Source organism: Scyliorhinus torazame, chromosome 6, assembly GCF_047496885.1.
Source record: "Scyliorhinus torazame isolate Kashiwa2021f chromosome 6, sScyTor2.1, whole genome shotgun sequence".
Classification (NCBI taxonomy): domain Eukaryota; kingdom Metazoa; phylum Chordata; class Chondrichthyes; order Carcharhiniformes; family Scyliorhinidae; genus Scyliorhinus; species Scyliorhinus torazame.
In genome coordinates this window covers 79,893,475-79,916,578 of record NC_092712.1, presented here as the reverse complement: position 1 = coordinate 79,916,578, position 23,104 = coordinate 79,893,475, and the positions used below count along the sequence as shown (strand labels likewise).

Here is a 23,104-nt window from a genome sequence, read left to right as displayed (position 1 = left end):
CGGTGCCACGTGATAGCGAGGCTAGGAATAGGGAGAGAGTGCAGTTGAACACGTGGCTGCAGGAATTGTGTAGGAGGGAGGGCTTCAGGTATTTGGATAATTGGAGCGCATTCTGGGGAAGGTGGGACCTGTACAAGCAGGACGGGTTGCATCTGAACCAGAGGGGCACCAATATCCTGGGAGGGAGGTTTTCTAGTACTCTTTGGGAGGGTTTAAACTAATTTGGCAGGGGAATGGGAACCGGATTTGTAGTCCAGCAACTAAGGTAGCCGATATTCAGGACGCCAAAGCATGTAGTGAGGCAGTGGGGAAGGGAACACTGACAAAGGAGAGTACTTGCAGGCACAGAGATGGGTTGAAGTGTGTATACTTCAACGCAAGAAGCATCAGGAATAAGGTGGGTGAACTTAAGGCATGGATCGGTACTTGGGACTACCATGTGGTGGCCATCACGGAAACTTGGATAGAAGAGGGGCAGAAATGGTTGTTGGAGGTCCCTGGTTATAGATGTTTCAATAAGATTAGGGAGGGTGGTAAAAGAGGTGGGGGGGGGGGGGTGGCATTATTAATTAGAGATAGTATAACAGCTGCAGAAAGGCAGTTCGAGGAGTATCACCCTATTGAGGTAGTATGGGTTGAAGTCAGAAATAGGAAAGCAGCAGTCACCTTGTTAGGAGTTTTCTATAGGCCCCCCAATAGTAGCAGAGATGTGGAGGAACAGATTGGGAAATAGATTTTGGAAAGGTGCAGAAGTCATAGGGTAGTAGTCATGGGCGACTTTAACTTCCCAAATATTGAGTGGAAACTCTTTAGATCAAATAGTTTGGATGGGGTGGTGTTTGTGCAGTGTGTCCAGGAAGCTTTTCTAACACAGTATGTAGATTGTCCGACCAGAGGAGGGGCAATATTGGATTTAGTACTGGGTAATGAACCAGGGCAAGTGATAGATTTGTTAGTGGGGGAGCATTTTGGAGATAGTGACCACAATTCTGTGACTTTCACTTTAGTAATGGAGAGGGATAGGTACGTGCAACAGGGCAAGGCTTACAATTGGGGGAAGGGTAAATACGGTGTTGTCAGACAAGAATTGAAGTGCATAAGTTGGGAACATAGGCTGTCAGGGAAGGACACAAGTGAAATGTGGAACTTGTTCAAGGAACAGGTGCTACGTATCCTTGATATGTATGTCCCTGTCAGGCAGGGAAGAGATGGTCGAGTGAGGGAACCATGGTTGACAAGAGAGGTTGAATGTCTTGTTAAGAGGAAAAAGGAGACTTATGTAAGGCTGAGGAAACAAGGTTCAGACAGGGCATTGGAGGGATACAAGATAGCCAGGAGGGAACTGAAGAAAGGGATTAGGAGAGCTAAGAGAGGGCATGAACAATCTTTGGTGGGTAGGATCAAGGAAAACCCCAAGGCCTTTTACACATATGTGAGAAATATGAGAATGACTAGAGCGAGGGTAGGTCCGATCAAGGACAGTAGCGGAAGATTGTGTATTGAGTCTGAAGAGATAGGAGAGGTCTTGAACGAGTACTTTTCTTCTGTATTTACAAATGAGAGGGGCGATATTGTTGGAGAGGACAGTGTGAAACAGATTGGTAAGCTCGAGGAAATACTTGTTAGGAAGGAAGATGTGTTGGGCATTTTGAAAAACTTGAGGATAGACAAGTCCCCCGGGCCTGACGGGATATATCCAAGGATTCTATGGGAAGCAAGGGATGAAATTGCAGAGCCGTTGGCAATGATCTTTTCGTCCTCACTGTCAACAGGGGTGGTACCAGGGGATTGGAGAGTGGCGAATGTCGTGCCCCTGTTCAAAAAAGGGACTAGGGATAACCCTGGGAATTACAGGCCAGTTAGTCTTACTTCGGTGGTAGGCAAAGTAATGGAAAGGGTACTGAAGGATAGGATTTCTGAGCATCTGGAAAGACACTGCTTGATTAGGGATAGTCAGCACGGATTTGTGAGGGGTAGGTCTTGCCTTACAAGTCTTATTGAATTCTTTGAGGAGGTGACCAAGCATGTGGATGAAGGTAAAGCAGTGGATGTAGTGTACATGGATTTTAGTAAGGCATTTGATAAGGTTCCCCATGGTAGGCTTATGCAGAAAGTAAGGAGGCATGGGATAGTGGGAAATTTGGCCAGTTGGATAACGAACTGGCTAACCGATAGAAGTCAGAGAGTGGTGGTGGATGGTAAATATTCAGCCTGGATCCCAGTTACCAGTGGCGTACCTCAGGGATCAGTTCTGGGTCCTCTGCTGTTTGTGATTTTCATTAATGACTTGGATGAGGGAGTTGAAGGGTGGGTCAGTAAATTTGCAGATGATACAAAGATTGGTGGAGTTGTGGATAGTGAGGAGGGCTGTTGTCGGCTGCAAAGAGACATAGATAGGATGCAGAGCTGGGCTGAGAAGTGGCAGATGGAGTTTAACCCTGAAAAGTGTGAGGTTGTCCATTTTGGAAGGACAAATATGAATGCGGAATACAGGGTTAACGGTAGAGTTCTTGGCAATGTGGAGGAGCAGAGAGATCTTGGGGTCTATGTTCATACATCTTTGAAAGTTGCCACTCAAGTGGATAGAGCTGTGAAGAAGGCCTATGGTGTGCTCGCGTTCATTAACAGAGGGATTGAATTTAAGAGCCGTGAGGTGATGATGCAGCTGTACAAAACTTTGCTAAGGTCACATTTGGAGTACTGTGTACAGTTCTGGTCACCTCATTTTAGGAAGGATGTGGAAGCTTTGGAAAAGATGCAAAGAAGATTTACCAGGATGTTGCCTGGAATGGAGAGTAGGTCTTACGAGGAAAGGTTGAGGGTGCTAGGCCTTTTCTCATTAGAACGGAGAAGGATGAGGGGCGACTTGATAGAGGTTTATAAGATGATCAGGGGAATAGATAGAGTAGACAATCAGAGACTTTTTCCCCGGGTGGAACAAACCATTACAAGGGGACATAAATTTAAGGTGAAAGGTGGAAGATATAGGAGGGATATCAGAGGTAGGTTCTTTACCCAGAGAGTAGTGGGGGCATGGAATGCACTGCCTGTGGAAGTAGTTGAGTCGGAAACATTAGGGACCTTCAAGCAGCTATTTGATAGGTACATGGATTACAGTAAAATGATATAGTGGAGATTTATTTGTTCTTAAGGGCAGCATGGTAGCATTGTGGATAGCACAATGCTTCACAGCTCCAGGGTCCCAGGTTCGATTCCGGCTTGGGTCGCTGTCTGTGCGGAGTCTGCGCGTCCTCCCCGTGTCTGTGTGGGTTTCCTCCGGGTGCTCCAGTTTCCTCCCACGGTCCAAAGATGTGCAGGTTAGGTGAATTGGCCAATGATAAATTGCCCTTAATGTCCAAAATTGCCCTTGGTGTTGGGTGGAGGTGTTGAGTTTGGGTAGGGTGCTCTTTCCAGGAGCCGGTGCAGACTCAAAGGGCCGAATGGCCTCCTTCTGCACTGTAAATTCAATGATAATCTATGATTAATCTAGGACAAAGATTCGGCACAACATCGTGGGCCGAAGGGCCTGTTCTGTGCTGTATTTTCTATGTTCTATGTTCAGACCGAGCTTGGTTCAGTTTAAGCTATGACACAGAATGCATTGGACCAACGAGGATGAGGGGGTTCTTTCAGGATGTGGCAGACAATTGTGATTGTTACTCGCTTGTGCCGGCTAACCACACACATACATTTTGGTCTTATAGAATATAGAACATACAGTGCAGAAGGAGGCCATTTGGCCCATCGAGTCTGGACCGACCCACTTAAGCCCTCACTTCCACCCTATCCCCGTAACCCAATAACCCTTCCTAACCTTTTTGGTCACTCAGGGCAATTTATCATGGCCAATCCACCTAACCTGTACGTCTTTGGACTGTGGGAGGAAACCGAAGCACCCGGAGGAAACTCAGGCAGACACGGGGAGAACGTGCAGACTCCGCACAGACAGTGACCCAGCGGGGCATCGAACCTGGGACCCTGGTGCTGTGAAGCCACAGTGCTATCCACTTGTGCTACCGTGCTGCCCCAACTTGTCTCAAACTTGCCAGCTACTTGGTTTCCTTTTTTAATACGATATCTAAGATTCTATGGGTAGCCCTCAAACCATGTCCATTACCACCATATTTGTGGTCTCTGACTGACTGGCATTTCACTCTGGGATGGGGGCGGACATTTTCACCTTTGCCTCTTTAGTGGAGGTGAATATTGCTTAGTTGGAGGTTTCCCACACCACCACGTGCATCCGCCTGTCTGGGCAACTCAATGTCATTTCTACACCAGGAGAAAATTAAGTATGTCATCAGATGATCTGTGTGGAGATTCTACCTGAAGTGGCAACCATTTACCTCATTTTTAAAAGATCTAGACACCTTCAACTGTTAGGGGGGTTTCGGTCATAGTGAAGTTTATCTGTCTGGTACAGTTATAAGGAAAAATGTATAAATGCAATTTAGTGATTCTGTATTTCTATTTTTTACTTGTTTCTTTGATGATTTTATGGTCAATGTTTATTTATGAAATTCAATAAAAATATATTTTTAAGAAGCATCTTCCACAGTGCAGCACTCGCTCTGTACTGCATTAAGAGCTTACATCTCTGGAGTAAACAGTCACAAGCTTCTGACAAAGATACCAGAGTACTAGTACTGGGACAGAACTGACAACAACGTCCTACTCCAGACAATATTACAATATTAGTTGGCCAGTGGAAACTACCGTAAACCATGACAACATAACATTATCATTATTATTTTGCGTGAGTTCATTCTGACTGCTGATTAAAAGCTGAATCAGAGAGCAGTGATTTAATTTCTGTGGTGCCACTGGAGAGGCCTTGCTCTCTCCTAGAGGTGATCACCGCTCTGCTAAGTGACTTCGGGCAGGCCTTGCAAGAGTAACCAATGGACATCCCCCACATTCAAACGGCCTATCAGCTGATGTGTACAGCATTTTGCTGCAATTCCGACCCTGCACCAGCACTCTTTAAAGGGCCAGCTAGCCAACTTGCAGGTAAGATAACTTTGAAGAGCAAAGTATGTGTGGAATGTTTTTAGAGGTGTTGTGGTGATTTGCTGGATTTGGCAGAGTGTTGCTACATCCTCGGACAGAGGGCAGATGAGCGAGTGACCTGCTTGTACAGAGCCTGCAACAGTTATGGGGACAGTGTCTGCAGTGTCTTTCAGTCTGCAGTGTGACAGGGGGATACATTTATCAGTTAACTATCACCAGGAAGATCTCCCTCCTGTAATGATAATAATAATCTTTATTGTCACAAGTAGGCTTACATTAACACAGCAATGAAGTTACTGTGAAAAGCCCCTAGTCGCCACATTCCGGCGTCTGTTCGATTACACAGAGGGAGAATCCAGAATGTCCAATTCACCTAACAGCACGTCTTTCAGGACTTGTGGGGGGAAACCGGAGCCTCCAGAGGAAGCCCACACAGACATGGAGAGAACGTGCAGACTCCACACAAACAGTGACCCAAGCCGGGAATCGAACCTGGGACCCTGGCGCTGTGAAGCAACAGTGCTAACCACTGTGCTTACCGTGCAGCCCATACATCTTTCTTACATCTTTGGAAAAGATTTTCAGTGGGTTTCAGTGACTGAAGTCACTGCAAAAGCCCTTTCTTGGTCAGTGGAGGTTGTTCGGTAACGTCCCTCTAAACAGGAAAGGCTGCTTACAACAAGTAAACACATTGCGGTGCTCAGAGACTGATCATGCCCATTGAAGTAAATCCATCAGTGGCCCACTTCGAGTCTATGCTGGATGGGGAACTGGCCATCTGTGTATTTATACAGAATAATTAATCCTACCATTTACTGCAGAAAGTTTTGCTCTTGATGCTGGAGGATAATACTCATAAGAACATGCTGTTCTAGTTAATATCTCATTGATAGGTTCTAAATATAGTAATGTTCAGACTTAACAGGAAAAAACTACACTATTAAGTTAAAATAATAATTTCTGTATCTACTACTGCTGAACCCTAAGCTAGGAGCACTCTTCCAATGTCAATATAATTTAAGCCTGATGTTAATTCAGACAGATTCTATTTCCAGGAACTTGCAAATAACGAAAGGTTACAGCCATAAACTTCATCTCCAGCTAGGTTTTTATGCCCATTGGGTTCAAGGAATGCCCGTGTAATAATGATACATTTCATGGCGATGCAGAAGGCATTACAGATTTATTTCCAGTCATGGCTGTTACTTCTGATCATTAATTCAGTTAATTATAAACCAAGCTCAGACGAAAGTCCCTCTTTCCGAGCCATAGACCAGGATGTGTCTCAGCTCTTCCTCGTTCAACCCATTCCTACAACGTCCCTACCAGCCAACTTCCCTTCCTGGCTCCCAAATTAATTCTTCTCTTTTACCTTCTGTCACCCTCCCCTTGGATGCAATTATCGCCTCGGAAGATCAGCGCTTGATCTCTCTGCCCTTGCACACTGCTGCCCCATCTCCAAACTCCCTTTCCTCTCCAATGTCGCCACCTCCCGAATTGTGCCCATCTTTCCTGGAGCTCATGCTTAAATTGCTTCAATCAGATTTCTCCCCTGACACAATACTGAAACAGCCAAAGTCACAATTAACATTGCTTATGATGGTGACAAACATAAAACATCCCTCCCCATCCTTCTCGATAAAGGTTAATTCATTACAAAACTACTGCTGAAAGTTACTTAAGTAAAAGTGATAAAGGTATTAGCTAAAATATCGGTCCAAAGATGCAAACGCAGAGAAAGGAAAAAAGAGATTTTGCAGCGTGTCATACAGTTGGCCACACCAGCATCCCCTAATACCTCTCCACTGTTGTCCAGCCGGGTGGGACTGTATGTTCTTACCCGGTTTCATTTGTATCTATTTGTTTTCAGAGAATCCCCTGCTATGGCTTCTCTTCCTGCTCTCCTGCCCTGCTACCTCTGGTGTCAGGATCGATCCTTGTCTCCTTCTATTTCTCATCTACAACTGCCCCTTGGCGATATAATCCGAAGGCACGGCATTAGTTTTCACATGGACACTGTTGACGCACAGACCTCCCTCCCCACCTCTCTTCACTGCTTCACTGCCCCTAAATTATCAGACTGCTTGTCTGGCATCCAGTACTGGGTATCGAGCACAAACTTACTTCAAACAAAAATTTGGGAAGATTGGAGCCACTATCTTTGGTACCGCCACAAAACCTGTTTCCAGCTGCCAACTCCATCTGTCTCCCTGGCAACAGTCTGAGCCGCACCAGGTGATTTGTACCATGGGTGTCATATTTGACCCCAAGATGACCTTGTGACTACATTGCTGCGACATCACCAAGCCCAACTATTTTCACCTCCAAAATATTGTTTGACTCAGCCCCAATCTCAACTCATCTGCTGCTGAACTCCTTATTCATGCCTTCACTGCCTCTAGTCTTGACTAATTCAACAGCCTCCTGTTCAGCCGTCTACGCCTATCCTCCATAGACACAAAGTCATCCAAAACTCTGCTGCTCTTGCCCGAGCTCACACCAAGTATGGTCACCCATCACCCAAGTGTTCGGCGACATACATTGGTCCCTGGTTAAACAATACATGCTTTTAACATTTTGATCCTTGTTTTTAAATCCCTCCATGCCCTCATCCCGCCCTATCTCTGCGATCTTCTCCAGTGCTAGAACTCTCAGAGGTAGTCACGCTCCTGTAATTCTACCTCTTGAGCTTCCCCAATTTTAATTACTTCACCATTGGTGGCCTTCAACTGCCAAGACTGTAAGCTCTGGAATTCTCTCTTTCCTTCCCCCACCCCCCACTCTCTACTCACTTTTCTCCTTTAAGATACTTCTTAAAGCCCAACATCTTTGACAGGGTGAGAAAGTCAACAACCTGTGTAACCTATGTTATTCTCTAAGTCTGAATAAAGATTGTCGACTTCCAGTTAACACAAGTACTTTATTCAGCGGTTCGTTCTGTTTCCAGAGCTCAACTAGATGTAATACAGCCAAGAGGTATCACCAGTGAAAATAAGGTAAACTGCCTATGCTGAGCTGTCCCTGTGTGCTGCTGCTCACTAGCCCTGTGCTTCTAAAAAAGGCGGATCCTCCCTTGGGTCGGACCCTTTATACCTGTCTCTGATGCTATCCTCTAGTGATGCTGTGGCTGTTACATCTGTGCTGTAGTCCCTGGTGTATGTGCAGATGTACAGATCACTACACAACCTTAATGGACAAAGTGGATTAGTTGGTGCCACCCTCGTCCTGCACCATTTTAAACTGGAAATGGGCAGTTTGAGGAGGGTTTGTTCCTCCTCCGAGAAATGGTAAGGTCGGCTCTATGAAGTTTCCCAAGGCAGCACGGCTCTCGCTGTCCGCATGCTGAGGCAACAGGATGAAAGTGTCATGACTGATGCAAGGAAAGCAGGAATTCCCCAGTATGATGCGCTGAATATAGTAGCACACCAATGCAGACCTTTGCTGGTGTGGTCCTTCTCAGCATTTACATGCAACACCTGCAAAACTGTATGTGAGCTGTCGATAGCGCCCTGCATTATGGGGAAGCCCCAAATCCTGACAAGGCCACTTGCAGTCTCTGCCTGCTCCTCAGAGAATACAATGAACTTCCAGCCTCCCAGTTTAAAGAGCATCCATCATCTCTCTGATAGAACAGTGGATGTCAAAGTGGACGATCTTACAGATTTTACTACGTGAAACAGGAAAGGTTCCAGTGGGAAGAAATTCAGGGCCACGTTCACCTTCACATCCAGTGACAACACTGTCCTTGCCCTGTGTTGTGAGGTCACATCTCCAATTGCAAAAGGTGGTAGAGTTCTGTAAGCACTCCTTTGTAAAATGTAGACAATGCATACACTGCTCCTGGTTTAAGTGGAGATAAGAGCAATGCTCCCATAAGACCATAGACTAAGCCTCCTGTTAAGAGACCTTTCCCTCTTCTCCTCTCTCTGTGAGCAGCTTATCCTCTTCTTTTCCGTGTCAGCTCTTGCTGAATCTGGGAGAGGGTTTGCAATTAATTGGGAGCAGCTTGGCCTGACTAGAACTTTTGCCATCACAACCAAGGTCCTGTCACATGGAGTGCCACTGAATTGCCAACTTCACCAGTGCCAACTTCACCATTCTGGGACCAGTGTTCTCGCGAATAGGATAAATAGGTTGGTCACAAGGACTTTAAACTAGCAAGTTGGGGGGAAGGGAAGTGTAAAGCTATGGACAGTATAATGGTTAATGGAGATCAAGGCAGCAGGTTACGTGACAGGTTATTATGTAGAGATATGGGTTCAAAGACAAGGAAAATTAGGAGAAAGGGTAAGAGAAAAAATAAATTGCGAAAAGTTACTGATCAAGGTGTTAGGATTCATAACAAAGACATAAAAAACAGCATAAGTGTACTTTACCTGAATGCTCGTAGTATACGAAATAATTGATGGCGCAAATCATCGTGAATGACTATGATTTAGTGGTCATTACTGAAACATGGTTAAAAGATGGTCACGACTGGGAGTTAAATATCCAAGGGTATCAGACTATACAAAAGGATAGAATGGACGGTAAGGGCGGTGGTGTAGCTTTGTTGTTTAAGGATGGCATCCGGGCAAGAGTAAGGGATGATATTGGTGCTATGGAGGACAAGGTTGAATCAATTTGGGTGGAAATCAGGAATAGTAAGGCGAAAAGGTCACTGATAGGAGTAGTCTATAGGCCACCAAATAGTAACAGGATGGTAGGGCATGCAATAAGCAAAGAAATAACGGATGCATGTAGAAATGGTACAGCGGTTATCATGGGAGATTTTAATCTGCATATTGATTGGTTTAACCAGGTTGGTAAAGGCAGCCTTGAGGAGGAGTTTATAGAATGTGCCCGGGATAATTTCCTGGAACAGTATGTAATGGAACCTACAAGGGAACAAGCGGTCCTAGATCTAGTCCTGTGTAATGAGGCAGGATTGATTAATGATCTCATAGTTTGGGATCCTCTTGGAAGGAGCAACCACAATATGGTGGAATTTAAAATACAGTTGGAGGATGACAAGGTAAAATCAAACACTAGTGTTTTGTGCTTAAACAAAGGCGATTACAATGGGATGAGAGAAGAACTAGCTAAGGTAGACTGGGAGCAAAGACTTCATGGTGAAGCAGTTGAGGAACAGTGGAGAACATTCCGAGCGATCTTTCACAGTGTTCAGAAAAGTTTCATACCGACAAAAAAGAAAGACGGTAGAAAGGGGAAAAATCGACCGTGGATATCTAAGGAGGTGAGGGAGAGTATCAAATTGAAGGAAAAAACGTACAAAGTGGCAAAAATTAGTGGGAGACTAGAGGATTGGGAAGTCTTTAGGGGACAACAGAAAGCTACTAAAAAAGCCATAAAGAAGAGTAAGGTAGACTATGAAAGTAAACTGACTCAGAACATAAAAGCAGATAGTAAAAGCTTCTACAAATATATAAGACAAAAAAGAGTGGCTAAGGTAAATATTGGTCCTTCGGAAGATGAGAAGGGAGATTTAATAATAGGAGACGGGGAAATGGCTGAGGAGCTGAACAGGTTTTTTGGGTCAGTCTTCACAGTGGAGGACACAAATAACATGCCCGTGACTGATGGAAATAAGGATATGATAGGTGAGGACCTTGAGATGATTGTAATCACTAAGGAGGCAGTATTGGGCAAGCTAATGGGGCTAAAGGTAGACAAGTCTCCTGGCCCTGATGGGATGCATCCCAGAGTGTTAAAAGAGATGGCTAGGGAAATTGTAAACGCACTAGTGATAATTTATCAAAATTCACTAGACTCTGGGGTGGTCCCAGAGGATTGGAAAGTAGCAAACGTGACACCACTGTTTAAAAAAGGAGGTCGGCAGAAAGCGGTTAATTATAGGCCGGTAAGCTTAACTTCGGTTGTAGGGAAAATGCTGGAATCTATCATTAAGGAGGAAATAGCGGGGCACCTAGAGGGAAATTGTCCCATTGGGCAGACGCAGCATGGGTTCACAAAGGGTAGGTCGTGTCTGACTAATTTGGTAAAATTTTTTGAGGACGTTACCAGTGCAGTAGATAACGGGGAGCCAATGGATGTGGTATATCTGAATTTCCAGAAAGCTTTTGACAAGGTGCCACACAAAAGGTTGCTGCATAAACTAAAGATGCATGGCATTGAGGGTAAAGTGGTAGCATGGGTAGAGGATTGGTTAACTAACAGAAAGCAGAGAGTGGGGATAAATGGGTGTTTCTCTGGTTAGCAACCTGTAACTAGTGGGGTCCCTCAAGGATCAGTGTTGGGCCCGCAGTTGTTCACAATTTACATAGACGATTTGGAGTTGGGGACCAAGTGCAATGTGTCAAAGTTTGCAGACGACACTAAGATGAGTGGTAAAGCAAAAAGGGCAGAGTATACCGGAAGTCTGCAGAAGGATTTGGATAGGTTAGGTGAATGGGCTAGGGTCTGGCAGATGGAATTCAATGTTGCCAAGTGTGAGGCTATCCATTTTGGGAGGAATAACAGCAGAATGGATTATTATTTAAACGGTAAGATGTTAAAACATGCTGCTGTGCAGAGGGACCTGGGTGTGCTGGTGCACGAGTCGCAAAAAGTTGGTGTGCAGGTGCAACAGGTGATTAAGAAGGCTAATCGAGTTTTGTCTTTCATTGCTAGAGGGATGGAGTTCAAGACTAGTGAGGTTATGCTGCAATTGTATAGGGTGTTGGTGAGGCCGCATCTGGAGTATTGTGTTCAGTTTTGGTCTCCTTACCTGAGAAAGGACATATTGGCACTGGAGGGAGTGCAGAGGAGATTCACTAGGTTGATCCCAGAGTTGAGGGGATTAGATTATGACGAGAGGTTGAGTAGACTGGGACTGTACTCATTGGAGTTTAGAAGGATGCGGGGGGGATCTTATTGAGACATATAAAATTATGAAGGGAATAGATAGGATAGATGCAGGCAGGTTGTTTCCACTGGTCGGGGAAAGCAGAACTAGGGGGCATAGCCTCAAAATAAGGGGAGGTAGATTTAGGACGGAGTGTAGGAGGAACCTCTTCACCCAAAGGGTCGTGAATCTCTGGAATTCCTTGCCCAGTGAAGCAGTTGAGGCTCCTTCTTTAAACGTTTTTAAGAAAAAGATAGATGCCTTTCTAAAGAATAAAGGGATTCGGGGATATGGTGTACGGGCCGGAGAGTGGAGCTGAGTTCACAAAGATCAGCCATGATCTCATTAAATGGCGGAGCAGGCTCAAGGGGCCAGATGGCCTACTCCTGCTCCTAGTTCTTATGTTCTTATGTTAAACAATTCGCCAAAACACCAACCACTCCTACAAACTCAAACCGAGATAATAGAAACGAATGAGCATCTCAGCAGCAAGTTGCTGATTATCCCATTAAATAGTACTGGTGAGGAATTCTCCTTGCTGCTGAATGCTGACTCGTTCTGTGTGTTTAAGGAGAGGGTGTTGGAATGGCGAGGTTTAAAATGGCTGGTGTCAAATCAATTTCCGCACTGAAACCGTGACCTGTTTATTCTGCATATTTCTCATGTGAACTTGTTCACCAAGATGGCTATTTTTCTTGCTGGCAGTACTGGAATTGTGACATGCAACAGGCTGCCATTTTAGATTTGAATTTATTGTCCTGTATACCGAGGTACAGTGAAAAGTATTGTTCTGTGTACAGTCCAGACAGATCGTTCCAGACATGAAAACACAGAACATACAATAAATACATGAAGATACATAATGAAAATACATAAACGTAGACAGCCTGTGACGTATACGGTATAAAGTGCTACAAATGTAGAAAAGATGCATAGGAAGATCAGTTAAGTCCATAAGATCAGTTTAGACCCTAACAGGGTCATTAAGTGTCTGGTAACAACGGGGAAGAATGTGTTTTTGAATCTATTAGTGTGTGTTCTCAAACTTCTATATCTGGAAGAGGTTGGAAGGGAGAATATCCTGGGTTTCCCAAGGCAGTGGGAGATGTAGACAGAATCAATGGATGGGAGGCGGGTTTGTGTGACGGACTGGGCTGTGTTCACGACTCTCTGTAGTTTCTTACGGTCTTGGGACGAGTAGTTGCCATACCAGGCAGTGATGCAGCCAGATAGGATGCTTTCTGTGGTACATCTGTAAAAATTGGTAAGAATCAATGTGGACATGCCGAATTTCCTTAATTTCCTGAGAAAGTATAGGCGTTGTTGTGCTTTCTTGTTCATAGCATCGACGTGGGTGGGCCAGGACAGATTGTTGGTGATGTATTCATATTCATAGAATTTACAGTGCAGAAGGAATTCTAAGTGCAAACCTAAGAATTTGAAGCTGTCAACCATCTCCACCTTGGCACCATTGATGCAGACAAGGGTGTGTACGACACTTTGCTTCCTGAAGTTGATGATCAGTTCCTTTGTTTTGTAGACATTGAGGGAGAGATTGTTGTCATTGCACCATGCAACTAAGTTCCCTATCTCCCTCCTGTACCCTGACTCATCGTTTGGTACCATAATGGCACCCAAGCAGCCATTGCCGAGCCCAGTTCCACAGTCAAACACTTAAAAACCGCTGGGAAGTTAAAGAAAAGCCATTTAGAAGGAAAATCAGATTTTGACGTTTACATGAAATGGGTTAATATAAAGTAACGAGGTTATGATGGGTAGGCAATATCTGGAACACTATGTTTTTGCTCTTCATTATAAGACTGATATAATTAAGAAGGAATCGGTTTCTCTGGAGGAAATATAATGTGGAATTTCCTGGAATAGTACCACGGATGAGGGGTCTGAATTAAGAGGAGAATAAGAGTTTCGGCATCTTTCCCATAAGCTCTAGGATTGGGAAGGGTAGCAATGAACACCATCGTTTCCAAGCTACACATCATCCAGAATTGAAGATTGATCACCACTGAGTCAGTAGCTGCAATTTCCTACCCAACACCACTGTGGGAGCATCACCTCTAAAATTATTGTTATCTGCTATGTTTATGGTCTTGCCCAGATTCTGTTTGTGTTATTAAATCTCCTGCAACATAATTGCTTCCAATTTCCCCAATTTATTTTCCACACGTATCCATACTGCACTGCAGACATATTTTTGTCCTGTTTGTGTTGATGTTGTCTCTTTTGCTATAATTGTTTTGTGTACGCGAACCTTCAATTCAATCTTTTTCCTGTTTATAATTGATTAATTTGATCCAACTCCTCCACTTCCTTTATTCCTCCTGCATACTATGATTTTTGCTCAATTCCTTCTTTTTTATTTTGTATGAATTCTACCTTGGGGCGGGATTCTCCAATAATGGGGCTATGTCCCCACGCCAGCGTCAAAACGCGGGCGTTTCACTCTGGACTTTGGGCACACTGAGCTCTGCATTTCCGGTCGGGAGTCCGCGCATGCACACGCCAGGGGCCCGTGGCGACCGCCCTGTGCAACATGGCGGACTCAGCCCGCGGAGCGGCACCAGAAATGTAGGTCCCCCGAGATTGCGAATCAGTGACGCCCGATCGCTTGCCTGGCCGTCTGTGAGGGTCCCCCTGGTGAAGGATCCTCATGCCCCCCCCACCAGGGCCGCCACGGCAAAACGTGGTTAGAACCATGTTGTAGGGAACTCGGCCAGTTGTCCCCGGAGAATCGCCTGTAGGGGCCTCTGTCAATGGCTCCCTACACGCGCCACGTAGACCGCGCGCACGCAATTCACGGCGGTTCTCCTGTCGGGCCGGATTTCGGCATCAATGCCCATTCTCCGCCCCGGCGCTGATTGCGATTTACGCGCGGAGACTCGGAGAATCCCACCCGTGTCTTTCCTTTTCAATATCATTAGCTCACATTTGGGGCGGCACGCTGGCACTGTGGTTAGCACCGCTGCCTCACAGTACCAGGGACCCGGATTCAATTTCGGCCTCGGGTGACTGTCCATGTGGAGTTTGTATTTTCTCCCCGTGCTAGGGTGCCACGCTACCCGGAGGCCAAGCACCCCCCGGGCTTCCAGTTGGCTGGGAGACTCCCAGGCACCGTTCCACCAGGTACAGGTCCATTTGTGGGGACCAGTGCTGAACAACACCTTGCTGGAGTCTCCTCGGCGAGGCCGATAGATGCTGGGTGGCGGTTAGATCCAGCTCGAGCACAGCTAAGTGGGTTCTTAAACTCACTTAGCATGGGGAGATGGGCGGGACCCAGATCGTGACGACTCGTGGAATTTGGTTAGATCTCGCGAGGCATAACAGTAGTCGGAAATCCCAGGGGAGGCCTCTGCCGAGGTCTATCAGTGGCATCGTGCCCCGGTTCCAGCAGGATGCTGCTGGTCGATTGTGCCCATAGAATCTTGAACATTGTGAAACATTCCAAAGCACATCGGAACATTATCAAACAATATTTGACACTGCGCTGCAGCTGCATAAGGAGCTATTCGGAAAATTGGCCAAAACCTGTCAAAGAGCTAGGTTTTGAAGAGAGTCTTGAAGGAGAAGAGAGAGGGGGAGACATTTAGGGAGCAAATTTGGCCTCAACAGTTGAAGGTAACGATGGAGCATTTTAAAACAGGATTGAACTAGAATTAGGAGAAGTGGAGAGGTTGCGGAGGGCCGTACAGGTGCAGGAGGTTACAGAGATAACCCGTCCCCAGAATGTATACCACCATTCCCTCCCCACCCCATGCCAATTATACTTACTTTGTGCTCCTCATCCTGCATTACATTATTGACTAATAAACTTATATCATAACTTATTTTGGGCATTAGATAACGGACCGTATAACACTAGCAGCTAACCCCCAGAGCTAAGAAGGCAATTAACATTTCCAAATGTCGCAGAACTTGAGAAGATTTTTAAAAAGTAATCAAAGGCCTGAAGTTGGCTAAGATAGTTGAAAATGTTCAAATATTAAAAGGATGAAATGTCTCCAAAGAAAAGTCTAATTTGAAGGAAGAGGAGGTTGGCAATCTCCTCAAAATTATACATGATGGTGAAACATCTGACTATAAAGTGCTTGACGTCTACTAAGTTCAAAATAGCTTCCTTGGATCCATCCGATTGTGATCAATGATCTCTCCCCCGATTGTCCTCTTGTCCTTTTGATTGTTCATTTATTAGTTCTCGGTGCACTGTTTTATGATTGCTTTTAATCACCACTGATAGTTTCATTGCAAGTTATAAACACAGTCGGTTGGCTGACTGTCAGGTGTAACACTGAATTGTTAATATCTCAGCTATTTAATCTTGAATTCTAATTAATGACAGCAAGTATGCAGTTGTCAAACACTCAGACATTAATCAACCTCGACAAGTACCTTTGAGTTGTGTTGCCATATTTCCCACATTGTGAGTCATAGCATTAACTTGTCATTCACACTTTTGAAATGTATACTGTTACAAAATATAGTGCCTGCATCATGCAGTTAAAGCCCTCAGCCATGGTCCTCAGGGACTGAGGAGTTCTCCCGTTATCGCTCTGATGTCTTGCCTAAGGCCTTCCGCTGCGGTCACCACCCTTGCAGTGTTGCCTGGGTGCCACACAGTGCCACACAGTGCCAGCAATATATTGCGTGACCAAAGGTGTTGGCATTCCTCCATTCGGCTTTGCAAACACTGACAGCGCCCCTTGGTGTTCCTGGTTCTGATTTTACATCTCTGGCAGCTGAGGGACAAGTGTATCCAGTGGCACTGCACCTGTCTAGGGTACAGCTAAGTCCTGGGGTCCAGCAGACCTCCGACTGTCCGATCCTTGAGACGTTCCTGCCTCCAGCTGATGTGCATCAGAAGCTGTGTGGTGCTCACCAGATGGTGACCCAGAAACCTATCTGCTAAGTTCGCCAACCGAGGTGTGTGTCTCTGTGATGTTGGATGGTGTGGGTGATAGCTGTGATGTCTGCCATGTCCTCCTCCCAGATCTCCTCCAAGGCAGTGTTGAGGGTGCGTGGTGGGACATTGCTCAAAAATGGTCTAGGTTCTTCACTTGATGTTCCTGCAAGGCAAGGGACATGGTTTTAGTATAAGCCTGGTCAAGGGTTTGGAAACAAAACACTCACTTGAGACTGGTCATCCAGATAAAGGTTCAGTGGCCCCTCACTGTTCTGTCTCAGGCCCACCTTCGCTGTCAGTGCAGTCCACTCCTACTCCTCCCCTGTGAGCTTCATGGCTCTTTCTGCGAATGGAGCCAGTAACCTCAACTCGGGCATCCCACCGCCCGTTTTCTCTTGCCTGCGGCAGTTGTGGCCAAGCATCTCCTGCCGGAATACAAATGGGGATGATGTGAGCTGGACGCCTGTCGGGTCAGATGTCGATGACACCTGCCATTTGTGGGCACTGCCCTTAAACAGGGAAGGGACGTGATGAGGAGTACTGGGGAGGTTTGAAGATGCCGGTTGCTGTAGCCCAGCAAGGTGGCAGCATGTGGGATTGAGGTAACATTCCGGTGGGGGGAGGGGGGGGGGGGTGATGTAAGTGATACATGCAGTGTGGAGAAAGGTAGAATGTATCCTAGCTAATCGGAGTAAGTTATTAATTTTTTTTCTACATTGAACACCCATCCTCTTGGTCAGGCTGCTGGTACTGACCAGTGCGGTGACCATCTCCCAGGGAAGCTCTGTCACCTTCCTGCCAGCACGAGGTATATTGTTGCACATCTCTCCTCCAGGGCATCCATTCTTGGGACCCCCTCCAAGAATCGAAGCGCAGGTTTCCTCAGTGCCATCCTCTTGGCTTGAATGATAACAAGTGCTGTGGAGCCGTTTAAACGCAGTGCCTCCTTGATTGAAGTGCTCAGATTAACCATGGGGTGAGCGAATCAGATGCTTCACACCTCAGGCATGGTGTTTTTCACATGGGGGGAAATTTTTTTTTCAATGTGTCTGAAAGTTGCGGAGCCGTTCGTGGCCATCGGGATTCGCACTGATTTTCCCGCCGAAAATAACACTTTGCCATTTTTTTCAGTAAACTCCGCAAAATGACTTTAATCTTCCAGAGCTGTACGAAATCAAGGGCAGGATTTTCAGGTCACCCACGCCCCAGCACGGAAATTTCCACCCAAGGTCAACGGATCTTCCGCTCGTCCATTGAATTCTCCGTCCCACTTCCCTTTACTAGAAAAGCCTTCTTGAACCGATGTACAGATAGTTCTTGACTGTGAGCAAATCGATCTTTTTCCCTTCTCCAATATGTTTTTTTTAACTGAAGAATAATAAATGAAAGAGCTTAAAAAAAACCTGAAATATTTTTCATTGGCCTCTGAGGTTGCTGCGTTGAGATCAATCTTTAATCGCTGAAGGCTACAGGACACACTTGGGTTGTTAGCAACCCTGCAGCAAAACAGCGTGCAACTTTCCAATGTATTAGCATTCAACTGACACATAAATAATAAAGACCATCCAGTCTGTGGTGGTTAATTTGTTCCTGCAAATAGTACACTGATATCTAGCAGTGCAGCAGCGATGAACCAACACATGTGCCCCCGCATCAAGTTACAACACATGAAAGGCAAGCTGTGTAAGCATCTGTCCAGTGGAGAACTTACTAAACTCTTCACCCTAGGAAACATTCATGATCTCAATTCTGCTTATAAATGCACTTAACCCGAAATATGCTGTCGCGGTACAAGATTGTTCCTTATTACAGAATAGCCGTAAACAATATCCAGATTCCTAATAAGGAAACTCTATGCTCAACGAGGCAAAATATTCCTGCATTGCATAAAATTGAGCTCTTTCAAGACTTATGCTTCTTCCTTCTTTCTTTTGAGTTAAAAGCGGACATCGGAATATCACCCATAATACCGTACATGGAAAAAAAAACAGAACTTCAATATTTTTGTTTTATCTTCTTTAATATAATCACATCCTAATGGCTATTGAATTGTCGACTAATGAATTGTACATGATTTCTTGCAGCAATACCATCAATATTTTACTCGGTGCTCTCTATCTCACATTAACTACCAGTCTCGACTCTACTAACTACATTCGTATTGATGGTTGATAGGATATATCAAATCCTTGATAATATCCGACTGTTGCTTTGTTAACATAATCCACAGCAACTTGCATTTATATATCACCTGCCGAGGGTAATGAATTTGTGGAACTCGCTGCCCCATAGTGCGGTGGAATTTGAGTCATTAAATGGTTTCAAAAAGGAGATAGATGTATTTTTGATTTTAAAAACGGGATAAAGGTATATGGGTAACAGGTGGGTAGGTGGATTTGAAACCAGTAGGAGATTAGCCATGATCTGATTGAATGGTGGAGCAGGCTCGAAGGGCTGAATTGCCTACTTCTCCTAATTCCTATATTCCTACGTTCCTATGTTTAATGCAAAAAAAACATTCCAAAGTACTTTATTGGGGCTCTATTTTAGGGAAATATTAGGGCAGGTGACCAAAATGTTTGGGCAAAGAGATAGGTTTTAAATCACATCAGAAAGGCAAAGGGAGGAAATACCAGCACTACAGGCCCCGTGGGCTGACTACAGGCCAAGGGACCTGAAAGCATGGCTTCTTATCATGGAGCAATTAAAGTGGGAAATGAAAAATAGACCAGCCTGGGGCGGGATTCTCTGGTCTCCGACGTCAAAATCGTGGATCGGCCGGAGAATCCATGTTGGCGCCGAAATCGGGGGCGTCGCCGCTTTTGCGATGCTCTGCCCCCTCCAAAATGGCGTACTCTAGGACTATGCCGCACGCCGTTGAGACGGCCTCAGGATGTTACCTGAGGCCCTCCCCCCCAATTCTCCGCCCCCGATGGGCTGAGTTTCCGACGGCGTCGGTCACTCATGATATTTATTTTCAGGAACTCAGCGTGGCGGCTACGGGTTAAGTCGAGTGCCGCCACAGTCGGGAGGGAAGCCGATCCACGGGCAGGGGGCTGGGGGCATTGGTGGAGGGTGGTCCAGGGGTGGCGAGCCTGGCCATGCTGCACAGCGCGGCTGCTGCAGGCTGCCGCCGTGCGCATGCGCGGCCACGGACCCGGCAATTCTCCGGTCATACTCAACAGCTAGAGCCGGGTGCTCTATGCTGCATGCCTGCTAGCCCCCCACCAGACGGAGGATTGCACCATTTTTTTAAGTCGTAAAAGGCCACCATTCCCAATCCGGCGTCAGCACTTCGTATCGGAATCGAAATACCAGTCCCAGATTCAGATAAGTGCAGAGATTCCGGAGGGATATATAACTGGAGGAAACTATGTAGATGGGGTGGGGCAAAACCATGGAGGGATTTGATAATAAGGATGAGAATTTTAGAATCAAGACGTTGCCGAACTGGGAGACAATGTAGGTCAACAGGATCGGGGGTGATGGGTTAATGGGATTTGCTGTCAGTTAGAAAACAAGCGGCAGAGTCTTGAATCATAGAATCATAGAATTTACAGTGCAGAAGGAGGTCATTCGGCCCTTCGAGTCTGCACCAGCCCTTGGAAAGGACACCCTACTTAAGCCCACACCTCCACCCTATCCCTGAAACCAGTAACCCCACCTAATCTTTTTTTGGACACGAAGTGCAATTTATCATGGTCAATCCACCTAACCTGCACATCTTTGGAAGGTGGGAGGAAACCGGAGCACCCGGAGGAAACCCACGCAAACACAGGTAGAACATGCAAACTCCACACAGACAGTGACCCAAGCAGGAGCCAATACAGGACCCTGGAGCTGTGAAGCAACAATGCCATCCACTGTGCTACCGTGCCACCCGTGAGCTCACGTTTATGGAGGATGCACGATGGAAGGTCAGCCAGGACAGTGTTGACATAGTTGAGTCCAGTGGAAGAGAGGTAAATGGAGTTTGAGTTGGGGATTGAAGACAATGGGCGAGATTCTCCGTTTGGGAGACCTTGGGCGTCTGCCGGGTTGGAGAATGGCCGTTGGCCGCCGTGAATCCCGCCCCCGCCGAAGTCTCCGGTACCAGAGATTGGGCGGGGGCGGGAATCGGGCCGCGCCGGTTGGCGGGACCCCCCGCTGGATTCTCCGGCCCGGATGGGCCGAAGTCCCGCCCAGGAATTGCCTGTCCCGCCGACGTAAATCAAACCTGGTATTTACCGGCGCGACCAGGCGGCGTGGGCGGGCTCCGGGGTCCTGGGGGGGGGGGGGGGCGCGGGGCGATCTGACCCCCGGGGGGTGCCCCCACGGTGGCCTGGCCCGCGATCGGGGCCCACCGATCCGCGGGCGGGCCTGTGCCGTGGGGGCACTCTTTCCCTTCCGCCTCCGCTACGGCCTCCACCATGGCGGAGGCGGAAGAGACTCTCCCCACTGCGCATGCGCGGGAAACTGACAGCGGCCGCTGACGCTCCCGCGCATGCGCCGCATTTCCGCGCCAGCTGGCGGGGCAATAAACGCCATTTCCGCCAGCTGGCGGGGCGGAAATCCCTCCGGCGTCGGCCTAGCCCCTCAATGTTGGGGCTAGGCCGCCAAAGATGCGGAGCATTCCGCACCTTTGGGCCGGCGCGATGCCCGTCTGATTGGCGCCGTCTTTGGCGCCAGTCGGCGGACATCCCGCCGTTGGGGGAGAATTTCGCCCCTTGGGCTGGATTCTCCATTTCAGTAACTAAGTGCCGGCACAAACGGAGAATTCCCGGGAGTTCTACGATGCCAAAATTGGCAGCGACCCTCACCGATTCCAGGACCGATGAGGGGCTAGCAGCGGCGCCGGGTAAAACTCCTGGCTCCCATGCCAAAAACGGCCAGAGAATAGCCGGATCCGTGATCGCGCTGCGCACGGCGATGGCCTGCAGCGGTCGCGGGTACAACATGGCGCTGGCCATGCGCGACCCAGACCTCCCAAATACGGCCCCACAGACCATCCCCTGGACATCCCCTACCAGTCCCCCCAGCCCTTACGGAAGCCCCCCCAGCCAGTGGCACGGCTCCCGGCTGACTGTGGCAGTGCTGGACATAGTCCGGGGCCGCCATTCCGGGTCCCCGGCCGCTCAGAACACACGTCAACCGCGCGGTTGGGAACTCGGCACATCGGGGGCGGAGCATCGGGGGAGGGCCTTCCGATAACACATCATTCAATGGTGTTCAGCGCGCAACGCAGAGATTCAAAAACCACTGTCAAACCGGCGCTGCCATCGATTTGGGCGTCAGAAGGGATTCACCGCCTGATCAGTGATTACGATATCGGCATTGGGCAACGGAGAATCCCGCTCCATGTTCTCCCGCCGGAGGACAATTATAAACATTTTATGTTCCCCCTGAGTCGCACTGCCAGGGGCCTCCAATCACCTTGGAGACATCCACAAGTTCTGTTCCGCCTGATCCCCATTTGTGGGAACCAATGTTAAACGGCGCCTGGCTGGGGTCTCCTCAGCAAGGTCGGTAGATGCTGGGTGGCCATTCGATCTGGCATTAGCACAGCTAAGTGAGTTTAAATTCACTTAACCGTGCGAGACTGCGTACTGCCCATTGTGGGCAGGACTCGGATCAAAACATCGCGAGGTCCAGTTAGATCTCGTGAGACTTAACGACTGTCTGGAATCCACAAAGAGGCCTCTATTCTCATATATCTCTCTGATAAAGCTCAACTAGAACAAATATATTCTGAAGCCAATCACTTGAATTATTTGGATGGTAGGGTTGAGCACCTACCATCTGGAGAGTCAGAGGGGAACCCATTCCTACCAACTCCAACAGACCCACTGCCATTTTACACTCGAACAAGCATTGATTGGCCAGCAAGCAATGGCACAGGGACGACATACAGGATTGAGACCGAACAGTTTAAATTGTTGCCTTTCGGGAACAGGGACGTTGATTGACATTGCATCAATAATTAACAAGTTAAAAAAGACACTTACACTCCTAATTATCATCCCTAGCTTTCTGTGTTGTGTTTAATAGGCAATTAATATGCAAATCCAGTCAGCTCTTAAAAATAACTGGAAGGCCATGGGTGAATGCTGTTTGTGCGATGCAAATGGTGGAGTGATGCAAATCATGCCGAAACTTTTAGAAATTTGCAATTGAGAGCATTCTTAAAACTTGAATTTACTAGTCGATTATTGAGGGGATTCGTTGCTAACACACCATTATTTCTCCAGCAAGATTTCATCCATTTTATTCCAATAGTTTTGCTAATTTTTCAAACTAACTGCATATGGTGATCTAGAGTGCACTGCTGAGCCTTCATAAGATAATTATTATTCCAA

At 46.9% G+C, this 23,104-nt stretch overlaps 1 long non-coding RNA gene across 1 annotated transcript in view; it reads left to right on the top strand.

Moving 5' to 3' along the window:
• Positions 1-7,956: 7,956 nt before the first annotated feature.
• The window catches only part of LOC140425717 (uncharacterized), a 164,492-nt gene continuing 149,344 nt past the window's right edge, over positions 7,957-23,104 (top strand). Inside the window, exon 1 of the long non-coding RNA XR_011947946.1 lies at positions 7,957-8,006. This is a non-coding gene — a long non-coding RNA (uncharacterized lncRNA). The remainder of the gene's footprint in view (positions 8,007-23,104) is intronic.